At 43.0% G+C, this 12,213-nt stretch overlaps 1 protein-coding gene across 5 annotated transcripts in view; it reads right to left on the bottom strand.

Moving 5' to 3' along the window:
• SLC39A11 (solute carrier family 39 member 11) overlaps positions 1-12,213 on the bottom strand; it is a 498,275-nt gene that overhangs the window by 459,732 nt on the left and 26,330 nt on the right. Inside the window, exon 1 of one of the 5 annotated variants that reach the window (XM_053296435.1) lies at positions 3,704-3,813. The exons of the other annotated variants lie outside the window; for them this stretch is intronic. The gene's annotated coding sequence lies outside the window, so the exon portion shown is untranslated. Of the gene's footprint in view, positions 1-3,703; positions 3,814-12,213 lie in introns of those variants that run through there. 5 annotated transcript variants of the gene reach the window in all.

Here is a 12,213-nt window from a genome sequence, read left to right as displayed (position 1 = left end):
ATGGTAAAGTTACATGGAATTGCACTAAATGGTAAAATACACTAAATGGTGAAGTTGCACTGCATTAATCTAACAAAATATTATGCATTGCCATGGCGCAATTAATATGATATGAAGAATGTGGAGGCAAGTGTTATCAGGACTCATATCAGGGGAGCCCGTTAGCTATCATCTTTCGCCAGATGCCAATCACAGCCGCACAGAACTTGGCAACGATCTTTGTGGTGGTGGGGGAAGAGGCACCTTTTAACGTGGTGATTCTCTTTATTTAGCAGGAGGAGAGTAACTGGCCCTATCCGCCCCACCACAGTACTTCCAGTGACTATTGCTGGTGTCTATCTGATGTTGCTTTTTAGATTGTGAGCCCTTTGGGCACAGGGAGCCATCTTATTTATTTATTATTTCTCTGTATAAACCGCCCTGAGCCATTTTTGGAAGGGCAGTATAGAAATCAAATAAATAATAAATAATAATAAAATAATATTCCTGATGCAGACCAATATCTTTCACTTGATCCCGATCTTTACTTGTGGAGTTTCCATCTCTGGCCCAAACTAGCAGCAGAGCCCCTCCAAACCCCTGTTCAGTGCCACATTTGCAATGCCGCAGTACGTTTTAATTGAGGTTTTGATCCTCCTCCTCATTACTAGAAAAGTACCATACTGACTCCTAAAAAAAGCAAGCAAGAAAACCCACTCTCTACTATCTCAGTCTCAAACTTTGAGCTGGACCAAGAAAGCGAACATAGGATCAGTTCAAATTCAACACAGATTTTGAGTCATATAGCCTATAAAGAAGTTTGCTTATTAAATCAGAAATCTCATATGAAGTCACATAGCAAAACTAAAGAAATGTTTTTCCAAGGGGATTACACAGCCCATGCAATCTGAGCAACCCACTGAAGGCTTTTATATCAACATCCCCAAAGTGAACATTGACGTTTCTGCGAGGCATGAAATCACTGTTATTCTTCCTGTTTTATTGAAGGGCAGCCGAGAAAGGCTTCCAAAAGCAATTAATACACTTCTATACTTTAGCCCCATTAAGTCTGAATAGAATTTACAGCACATGGCAGAGAGGTCATTCACGAGATCACTTCATGCACATACCACCACCCTTTGGTTTACACAACTCTGATGTACAAAAGAATTACACTGACTTCTCCAAGTGTTTTAAAGATACAAAAGTGGTTCCAAGCTTGAATGAGTTCCATGCCTGTTTCATGTCCCATTTTAAGTAAACGTGGTGTCATATGAAGAAATACGAACAAGGTAAGGGCTTCTTAATAAACGTTTGTAATCTATTCACTAGCCACAAAGCACAGTTTGAAAATCATTTGACTAGACAACTGACATTTCCTCTCTTGATTTGGGAGGAGAAAGAAAAAGAGCTTACCACACCTACATAGGACAAAGATAGGCTTTTAAAGGTCAACTGGTCCCATTTTTCCTTCTGGTACTTTGCTGTTGTACAATAACTCAAATGTTTTTAGGCAGAAAAGGAGTTAACAAAAATTTCAAAATAACTGTTTAAGGTGGGGTTAAAGACTGGTCCCGAGTCTGAAGACCACCTTGAAACTAATCACCGTTGATAATGTTTCTCTCCACATGGTGGCAAATAAAACCTACTTCCATTAAGTGCAGAGTTAATAACACATTTAAATTTAAAAAATTATGCCTTAATGTGTTTTTATCTATTATGATTTTATCTTTTTATGAATTTTAAATGTGTCATGTTTTATGTTTTTTATTCTGTATACTGCCTAGAGATTTTTATACTAGGCGGTATATAAATTCAATGAATGAATAAATAGATAGGCTGGCATAATGAAAACAGTACTAGACTTAGGACAGGGATTCTCAGACTTGGTTCCCTAGAGATTGTTGGTCTACCATCATTCTCAGATGGAGAAGATGAGAGTTGTTGTTCAACAACATCTGGGGACCCAAGTTTGAAAATTTCTGACTCATGGGGGCCATGGGTAAAATCCACAGGCCCCACTCCCCGAACTTCCCCAGTTGTAGCCACCAGGCACCCTGTGTGAGAGAACCAGACGGAGGCAAGCAAAGGCATCCTTCCAAACAAAGATAAGAGCGCCTTCTCTCTCGCTCTCGCTCTCGCTCTCACACACACACACACAAACACACTTCAGACACCCTCTCCTACCCCCACTCCACAAGCATCAAAAGGTAAGTAAGTACAAAATAGCACAATTCCGACTTCAGTGGCCACTATGGCAGTCTTTCTTGTGTTTTAACTACATGAATTTTAATTTGAGTATTTCTCAAAACGACACCAACATGATCCAAGGTTAAAGTTAAAAACAAGATGTTTACACTTTGGGGCGATTCTCACGGTCAACAAAAATCAGGCTAGCAGAGCCTAGCCCGATTTTTGTTGACCGTAAGAACCACCGGGCTCGCAGCAGGTAAGCCGCTCGAGAACACCTGCTAAAAAGCAGGTTTGCGGAGCGAGCGCTCCAGCAAACCTGCTTTTTAGGATCGTGAGTAGCCACGGCGTGCCTTCGTGCTGCGCCTACTCATGAGTAGACCCCCGGCTGGGAGGCAAAAAGCCACCTCCCGGCTCTGGGGGTCTCCTCAGTATGCCCTGCGCGCTCACGCAGGGCATACTGGGGCTTCCGGGGGCCACATGGCCCCCACTCCCCCCACCCCGTCAGCTCCATCATGGAGCCGGCCATCGTGTGGGCAGCCAATTCAGCTGCCCAGGGCTCCCTTCCCGCTCGTGAGTGGGAAGCTAAGCCCGCCCTTTCTGCTCCCTGCCCCAAACCGGGTCTCACTGATCATGAGACCTGATCCTTTGTGTTTCTGAAAAGAACCCGGGTCATAACTAAAACTGAACAAGGTGGGGACAAATCCTGGGCTACCTCTCTGCAGAAGTAGAAGGTTGAGGGGCAGGGGCCCTTCTTCACTTTTTGTCCCAGGGCTCAATCCAACCTTGCATGCCCCTGGAAAGAACAGTGTACAAACAACAAATGAATAACTCTCAAGTCCCTAAAATCCCTGTTTTTCTCTGAACTGGGTTTTAAAGTTGAAACACAGTCAAAGCAGTAACAAGCACACAAAATGTGGCATGCTTTTTCCACTGAGAGGTAATAATGTCTCAATAATCCTTCCAAATAGGTGGCTGGGGACTATACAATAGTCCATTTTTAACAAGCAGGGTCTTAAATTGCCTATGATGTTAAAGAGAAATAGCCACTGTGCACTCTTACAGACAGCTTTTTTTTTAAAGGTAATTGCTTCTTTATGGCTTTTCCTCCCCACAAACACTAGTTCCAACTTCTCTTTAGAGCTCCTAGTACCTTTGCAGTTCACATTATTACACCACAGTGCCAATACTACAAATCACTACCAATACAGATGCCTGCCTTCATTGGGTCATCTGTCTTTTGGCCTTCAACTAGTGACTTGTGACCCACAGCTGTGATCCATACCTTGACCAAAAATGAATGGCATCAGCAGTGCCAATCACTGCTTTTTTGGTTTAATATTTTAAAGAGAAGACAGAAGAAGATGAAGAGAAAGAGAAACAAAAACCATTACACGTAGGTGCCATGTTCTGAAATGGCATGAAAGGCAAACCTATTGAGCTGCATCTACAGTACCACTTGCGCAATGGTATAAGTGGAAGGTATCTTCCACCCTTCTTTGCTGGCTTAAGACCATAATATATTGTTACTTACACCCTTCTCCCCACTGCCTGAGCCACACAAAAAGCTGTTCAAAGGTCAAGAGACATGGCATGAGATGTGGCACAGGGAGGAAGAATGTCTGCAGACAGAAGGAAGAAATTTCTGGAAAACTTTGCTCAGTTTCTAAGGAATCCTCTCCCACAGCAGACCCCACCACACCGTACCCCATGCAATGATTGAAGGAAACGAGACTCTCAGGAACAGATTTTCAGGTGGTTGCAAGTATAATGGTGATGGACCTTGTTGCTAACAGAGGGAAGGTTTGAGAGAGAGAGCTTATTCTGAGAAGAGAGGCAATTTGTGAGTTTCTGCTCCTGTTGCATATTATTTCCCCTTCTGGTGGTGGCTGCCAAGTCAAGGGCCACTCCAGGCAACAAAAAAAGAAAAGAAAAATGCAGCAATAACTTTATTTGCAAAATAGTATAAGCCTGATGGAAGCATATATCACAAGAATATTGTGTCCCTGCATCGTAGGTATGTGTTGCAATGAGATTGCTCATCACCTGTTTTTGTAAATAAAATACAGGATATATAGTGCACACACAAGAATGAAATAAAAATGCAAAGCTGTGGTTTTTCGACATACTAACTCTGTGTGATATAAGGGTGCTGAGGTAGCTACAATGTAGGATCCTGCCTGAGTTTGCTGGCAGCCAACCCAGCTGCTTTAATTATCTTATCACTGGCTCACAGCACAGAACTTCTGAAGAGCATGAATTCCAAAAGAAGAGCAAAAGCCACCCACACCTTTCCCCCCAACCACCTTTTCGGAGCCCCAACTTAGAAATATATAAGATGGTAGCAGAATAATGTGGCTGAGAGGGTAGGCTTAAATTTGCTCATTTTGGTTTACAATTTGGTTGTGTTGGCTGATTTTCATGGTTTTTTGTTGTTGTTTTTAAAGGATCAAGCTCAGTGCTCAACTTCTGACAAAAGGAGCACTCAGCCGCTGGGGGGTATAAAATTTTATGGTTTGTTGCTGCTGCTGTTATATTTCAAAATTGGTGCTGAGACGTAGAGTGGTAAAAGGGGAGTATGTGGTTTCTCAGCACTTGTATTAAAGGTAAAGTGTGCCGTCAAGTCGATTTCGACTCCTGGCGCCCACAGAGCCCTGTGGTTTTCTTTGGTAGAATACAGGAGCAGTTTACAATTTCCTCCTCCCATGCAGTACGAGACTATGCCTTTCAGCATCTTCCTATATCACCCCTGCCCAATATAGTACTAGTGGGGATTCAAACCAGCAACCTTCTGCTTGTTAGTCAAGCATTTCCCTGCTGCGCCACTTAAGGTGACACTGGTATTAAAGATACTAATAAATAGGTGCCGGTAATACTGTGTGCTCACATTTTGGACAGCATGCACAACCACTGGAAGTGGGAGATGGCATGAGCAGGGAATGGGGAACAATTGCATATTGTGACAAAAATGGGCACATTTTTCTTTAACTTTTCACCCTGTACTCTCAATAGGTTCCCTGAAGAGTTAAGACACTGCCACCACTCTGGCTGATCAAGAGGTTCACAGAGTATCTTATTAAAAGCCTCTTATAAAGAAGAACCCCATCATTATCTGGGAAGCAAATCTGGTACATGTTAGACAGAGCAGGCATAGGTAGAAATGCAGTGAATGCTGTGACATTTTTCAAAAGCAAGTTTCAGTATCAGGAAATCGATTGGTTCAGACCATACTGTCGGCTAGCCCCATCCAGCACGTGATTTAAGAATCAGAGCATTCTCTGATAGGAGAATCTTATTTGAATTTCTCACAGGACTGATAACTTATCCAATCAAGGGTGGCAGTAAATGCTTTTTCAAACGTCATGCAAATGCAAGGAGAGGGGATCTCATCTGGTCAAGCTGACCTAGAATACCCATCTGGTTAACTGTAAGAGGTGTGATTCTTCTGCAGGAAAATTATACCCACCCAGAACAGACAAGCATCAGACAATAGGAAAGCAGAGGTCTGAGCTTTAGAAAAGATGGTACAGAGAACAAGTTAGTTGAACAAACCCTTTTAAAAAACCCAGCCACTTTCTGTCATACATTTACTCAGCAATTGCAATTTGGCAGGTTGAGTGCTTGGAAACTGTGTTTTTACTATGGTCACAGTGCTACAGGAGAATAGTCTTGTAGCAAACAGACCAACCCATTGTGCATATCGTCAACATCAGAGATTCTCAATGTTGGGTCCCCAGATGTTACTGGACTTCAGCTCCCATAATCCTCAGCCCCAGTGGTCTTTGGTTGGGGATTATGGGAGTTGAAGTCCAGTAACATCTGGGGACCCAATGTTGAGAATCCCTGGTCTACATCCTGCAAAGTTATAACATAATGTCATTGCCAACGAGGAGGCCCCTGAAGCCTGCATCAGAAGAGTAGCTGCTGTTTTGCCAGGCTCTGCCTGCTACTAGTTATGGGAAAACACAACCCATTAAGACAACTTTCAAATGGGGAGGTGGGGCTAGAAAGACCTTGTGTGATCATTGATACTAACGATTCAGTCTTCATAAGCAGTTTCTCTGATTACTGGATTTTGAAATCTACAGATCTTTGCTTATCAGTGAAGCTAATGCTACAGCTGTCAGGAAGCCACACAGCTTCAGGATAAAGATCTACTGCTGCAGCAACACAGATTGTGCTCCACAAATGAGAATAACCTCAGGTGTTCCACTGTTTACCCACTCCAGATGCAAGTGGACATTCTCTACTTTCTTTCCCTACAAGGAAAATTGTGCAACTGTAATTCATTGCAGGTGAGCCTTTTGTTTTCATTACATGGTAATTAAGTTTACTGGGCTTTTTCTCTCTCATGCTTTAACCAGCTGTCCTAGAAGCCTTCCGTAAACAGTGGTTTCCTAAACCCTTTAAGGCCTCACAGCTGCCCATTTCTCTGAAGTATATGGAATAAAATATATATGAACAACCTTCTGCTCTTACTGGCCTTCAAGGCTGCTTTAGCAAGAACCAATCCTCCAAAGAGAAAATGGTCCCCATAACAGAGATTCAACTACGCTTGAGCCGTCAGCTCCAATAGACTTTGCTCAGGCAGTTTTTAAATTGTTGCACTGTTTTAACTTTTATAGGTGTTTTAATTGATTTTATGTTAACCGCCCAGAGACAAAAGTTTGGGCAGTATAGAAGTTTAACAAATATAAATAAATAAATAAAATAAATTCCCCACCTCCCACTCTGAAAACTTCACATCTGTTTCCCATTTGTTAAAGAAAGGAGGGAATAGGATGACAGGTGTTATTTTGTCTATGCTTTGGAATGCTAAATAAATTAAAGTGGAAAGCCCCAGTTATTTTGCACAATGGATTTCTCATCAGTCACGAGTGGCCAAACTCTGCTGATTAATAATCATGAAGCATTACAGTACAGTGTATTTATTTCAGAAGGGAATCTCCAGTATCCAAATGGAGACAATCTCTCTTTTTTGGCACTATTGTTGGTATACCAACAATCCAACTGCATGGGACAAACTCTTCACTTGGCTGTGTTTTTGTTACTGTTTAGAAACTCAGCTAATTATCTTTTTAATTAAAAAAAAACCCAACCAGAATTCCTTTCCTATGAGAATGGCATTGTTGTTTGTTTGGAGTGGAGAGGGGTATTTTATATCTTTGTGCGGAGGTGCAGCTTTGTTAGATTGCTTATTATTGAAAAACACAAGGAACAACATACTGATACAAAAGCACTATTTTCTCCCTTGCTTTCCTGGATAGGACACCAAGTTCTCTGACTAGTGCTAAAAACTGTGACATTTGGTAGCACTGCCATCTAACTCCTGTTCCTCAAAACTGGGTCTGGGCTAGCCAGCCCTGGTAGAAAGAAACCGAGCACAACATTCTTGACTGCAGGAGTGAGAAAAACTGGCACATTTACAGGAAGGCATTGTAAATGGATTAGCACCACAGTGAAGGCGGTGGGGGGGGTGTTAATAAATTTGCCACCTGTGTGTTGTAGTTAACTCAGTACACAATTTGTATATATATTCAGACTAGTTAGTAATGACTGAGCACCACTGAAATCAATGAGACAAGTTAAGTCATGACTCATTGAAGCACAATGAATGTCAATACAACATGGTCATGATTAATATAGTTTACAGTAGATGTTCAAGCAGCAGGTTACCAGATGTCATTCTCTGAATGAATTTTGTTTTTTTACATAACACCATCTTCCTTAGCAACCCTAAAGTGATAGGAACTCAGAAGCCAAGAAAGTTCTTTGCATCTGGGCCAAAATGGTTGTGATGGCCTTGGAAGCCCAAGCAGGAGACACCTTTCACCGGAGCAATATCTGTTAGTGAACTGGAATACAAGCTTTCAAGCCCCCAAACTGCAAAACAGGCACAGAAAGCAGAATAAGAAGGTGTGATGAATGCAACAGATATCTCATATAAACTACTTCAATTCACTAAATTTTCTCATTCTGCATTTTACTTCTGCATGAACGGAAGCCATATGATGCTGGAAATTTTGCATTATGTTTTACCAAGAAAAGCTCATCCAAGTTAAGCTATGATAAGAGCACATCAAGGGCACATTTGGTAATCTCCCATTAATTCAGCAGAGCATCAGACATTCCTGATTTTGTCTCTGGATTGCATCCAAAGGTGTGCATCCACAGATGCATGTGCCCACATACAAGGCATTGCCATGTGCACACAGGGGTAGGGAGAGCACTGATTTTTCCAGTGTCAGCCCTCACACAGGATGCTGCTCTTGAAGGTCCCTTAATCTTGGCATGGGGGCTTTTCAGGAAGCTACTGCCAGAAGAGAGAAGCCTTGCAAGAGAAGAAACCACCTCACACTTCTTTGGATCAAAGCCATTGAGGTTATTCTCATGATGGGGGGAAAGTGGACTAAGGGAGCCCAGCCTGTTTTTCCCCCATCGTGAGAACCACCGGGCTCGCAGGTGAGCCCGGTGGTTCAATGGCCGCTAGCCCGCCAAAGTAGCCTTAAACGAGGTTAGTGGAGCGAGAACTCCGCTAACCCCATTTTTTCGAAAGTGAGATGCCACAGCTCCATGCCACAGCAATTCATGAGTAGAGCCAAAACAGAGAGGCTGCAGCAAGCCTCCCAGCATCCGAGGTCCCCCCAGAAACCCTCGGGAGACCTTCCCCAGAGGTCCCCCCAGCACATTCACAGGGAGCATGCTGGGACTTCCGGGGGCCGGATGGCCCCCAATCTCCACTATCCCTACCGACTCCGTGATAGAGCCGATAATCATGTGGGCAGCCCCGGGGGTGGGATGCTCATGTGCGGGGAGAGCAGGGGAGAGCCCACTCTCCCCGCACAAGCCCTGCAGACTCTCCACACTGCGTGTGTGGAGAGCCTCATTGTTTCCTGCCTTCGCCTTCATCAGATCCACATGCTTTCAGCTAGATTTGCAATTACTGCAGGGAAACCTGGATACAGTGGTTTTCTCAAATCTTGTTATACCTTAATAAGTCTCCCTTGATGGTGTGTTTAATCCATTATAATTAGTTGAGCATACTATTCAATGCCCTAAACAGATTAATCTGATCTGGCATGTTTGGTTATAGATTTCATAAACAAAACTTTTAAAAAGGTACTGTTTAGATTGGTTGATACAGAACATAAAGTTTCCCTCATAGCCAAAAGTACTTGTTGTGAAGTATTTGATGGGAGGCGGGAATCCAACAGGACCCATTTAATGTAAGTTAGATTTAAACAAATTCAGAGCTTTATACATAAATTATTTTTATTGGAATACTTGTAAAAGCTCAAGAGAGAATACACAATAGTTATATAATACCCAACATTTTTTTCTACAAATATGTCAAACTCCTCAACTCAACAGAAGAAACAAGTCACTGCTCTGTGTGCTTGCTGCAAATCAAGCCAAAACTAAACAAAGTTTTGGTTTTGATTTCATCTGCAGTCTGAGACAGAATAAAATTTTTAGCTTTGGCTGTGGAAATCAAACGAAAATCAGTGAAGCGAATTCATAACTTGATTTTGGGTTTGGATTATTGTGTATGTGGTTTTATTCTTCCTCTCTCTCTCTAGAAATCAACAGAGCTGTGTGTAAGACATGCACTCTTCCTAGGGACAGCTACCTGTAAAAAGTTAATTCTAACCTTGAAACAGTACATTCTACATTCATTATATTGCCATCGTTTATTATTTTCCATGGAAAAAATATAGGAGTGGAAAATTTTCTACCCATATTACTAATTCCCATACTGTACAAGCAACAGTCATATTCCCAATATTTAGGAACATGCAGAGACTAGGCAGCTATTCCATCAAGTAAATGTATCCAAGTAAAATCATGTATCTCTGGAAGAAGAACAAAAAGAAGCAAAAGAGACACAGAGAGCTAGAACTTTGTTTCCCAAACACCTTTTAAAGAAGACATTCTTTCCTTAAGGCTCCACCACAAAGACCTGACTTGCTGCTCTCAAGGAAGCCTTTTGGCTCTGCCAAGTACAAAAGCAGTGCTGAAGGAGAATATTCACCTCCTTCCAGATCAGTTCTTTACTAACTGTGCCTCTCTCTGCTTTGGCAGGAGGGTGACAAGCCAAGCGACAGTCAAAACAGGAAAAACTAAGCGGCACCCTTCTTCAGACAGTGTTCTTCACTAGCATGATGAGTACTCAATTCAGCTGATGCGATATCATCTTGCTCTGCATCTCCCTAATCTAATAGCCAGCCAGCCAAGATGGAGGCAGGGATATAGACACAGTGCCGCGACATCACGTGTTGTCTAAAAACCAATGCTACTGAAAAGCCACCTAATGGCACAGCAGGTAAATGACTTGACTAGCAAGCCAGAAGTTGCCAGTTCAAATCCCCACTGGTATGTTTCCCAGACTATGGGAAACTCCTATATCGGGCAGCAGCAATATAGGAAGATGCTGAAAGGCAATGGTCAACCCCTCCTGCATTCTACCAAAGAAAACCACATGGCTCTGTGGTCGCCAGGAGTTGACACTGACTCGATGGCACAACTTTACCAAGTGTATCCTGCCTTTTCTCCAAGGAGATCAGGGTCGCACACGTGGCTCTTCCCACCCCCGATTTCATCACCACAACCACTCTGTGAAATAGGTTAGGCTAAGAGATAGTCACTGACCCAAGATCCCCCAGTGAGGTTCATGGCTTAGTGGGGATTTAGACCTGGGTCTTCCCAGCCTTAGTCTCTCTCTCCAAGATAAAGGGAGAATTCAGAGGTAGAACCCACTTCAGAAACAAATCATTGATGGTATGGAAACAATTATTTAGCGAAGTCGTTCCATAAAGTATTCAGAGAAGCCATGCTGATTAATCCATCTCAGTTGGTAGTTTTAACTAATAAGTCACCATTTTTGTTCAGCTTTGTACTTGAAAATATCCGTGAGGAATCTGAAGACAGAAACCTTGACTCCCTTATCAAAGAACTGGAAATAGCACTCTGAAAGAAAAGACCAAAAAAGGCTGGTTTTTTGGAGAGTGCTTATATGATAAGAAAAGGTTACACATGCTTGCTACAAGAATAGGAAAGCTAGGCTCTTCAGCAGAGATGAAATCTCTTGTTCAGTACCCCAAAGAGGGGGAAAATAGAAGTCTTTATTGCAAGGGGTGGGGGGAGAGCCTATCAGAAGACATTGTGGCTAGATCTGCAGTTGGCTGTAAGGATTAAGGACTCTATTCAATCCTGGTATCCATTTCCTTCTTTGAACTGAACTTTAGAGATCTTTCACATGACCTTGCTAGGGAGGGAGGGAGGGAGGGCTGGCTGCAGGGAAGGCAAGAGCTCACCTGCCTTCCCTGGCAGTGCCCGCAATCCTCCCCACTGCATGCCCACACAAGAGGTGGTGCAGCAAAGGGAAATGCTGGGGCTCTCCCCCCCCCCCTGCATCTCAGGATGCCCCGGGACATGAGAGCAATGGCTGCTCTTATTAGGGCAGCCACTGCACTCAGCATGGCCGCTCCTTCCCACCAGCTTACTGCTGGAAATAGTGGCAGGCCAGGAGGGAAGCTATTTATCCCGGCAATTATCACCCAAACAATTGCCAGCCGAGGTTAAGTGAACCACAGGTTAGCTTAACTTCGGCTGAACACCTGGTTAAAAAGTGGGGCTTGGCACGGGGGGCAGCACCAGGAGCAACCTTGCTCCCAGAACTTCACATGCTCAGCCTAACCCAGGCTGGGCTGTCCTAGCCTGGGTTAGGCTGTGTGTGTGAATACCCCTTTAATTTAGATCCTCTCATACGAAAGAAAGTTAAGGAAATACAGTACTTCATTGCCCTGTATAGTGAGATCCCTCTGTTGGAAGCAACATTGTACTTGTCATTTTGCTAGCACATAACCTCACATGGCCCTGTTACTCCACACAGATATAAGGGACTTCTAAAATCATGAAAGGAACAGAGAAGCTTTTGAAATTGATCTGGTACAAGCTGAAGTTTGTAAACCAAAATTGGTGCATGCCCATTTTGGCTACATTATCTTCTAACGTTCACTATACCGGTTTGCTACCTAGATGCTA

Source organism: Hemicordylus capensis, chromosome 2 (genome assembly GCF_027244095.1).
Source record: "Hemicordylus capensis ecotype Gifberg chromosome 2, rHemCap1.1.pri, whole genome shotgun sequence".
In the NCBI taxonomy this organism is placed as follows: domain Eukaryota; kingdom Metazoa; phylum Chordata; class Lepidosauria; order Squamata; family Cordylidae; genus Hemicordylus; species Hemicordylus capensis.
This window is presented reverse-complemented; position numbering and strand designations above follow the sequence as displayed.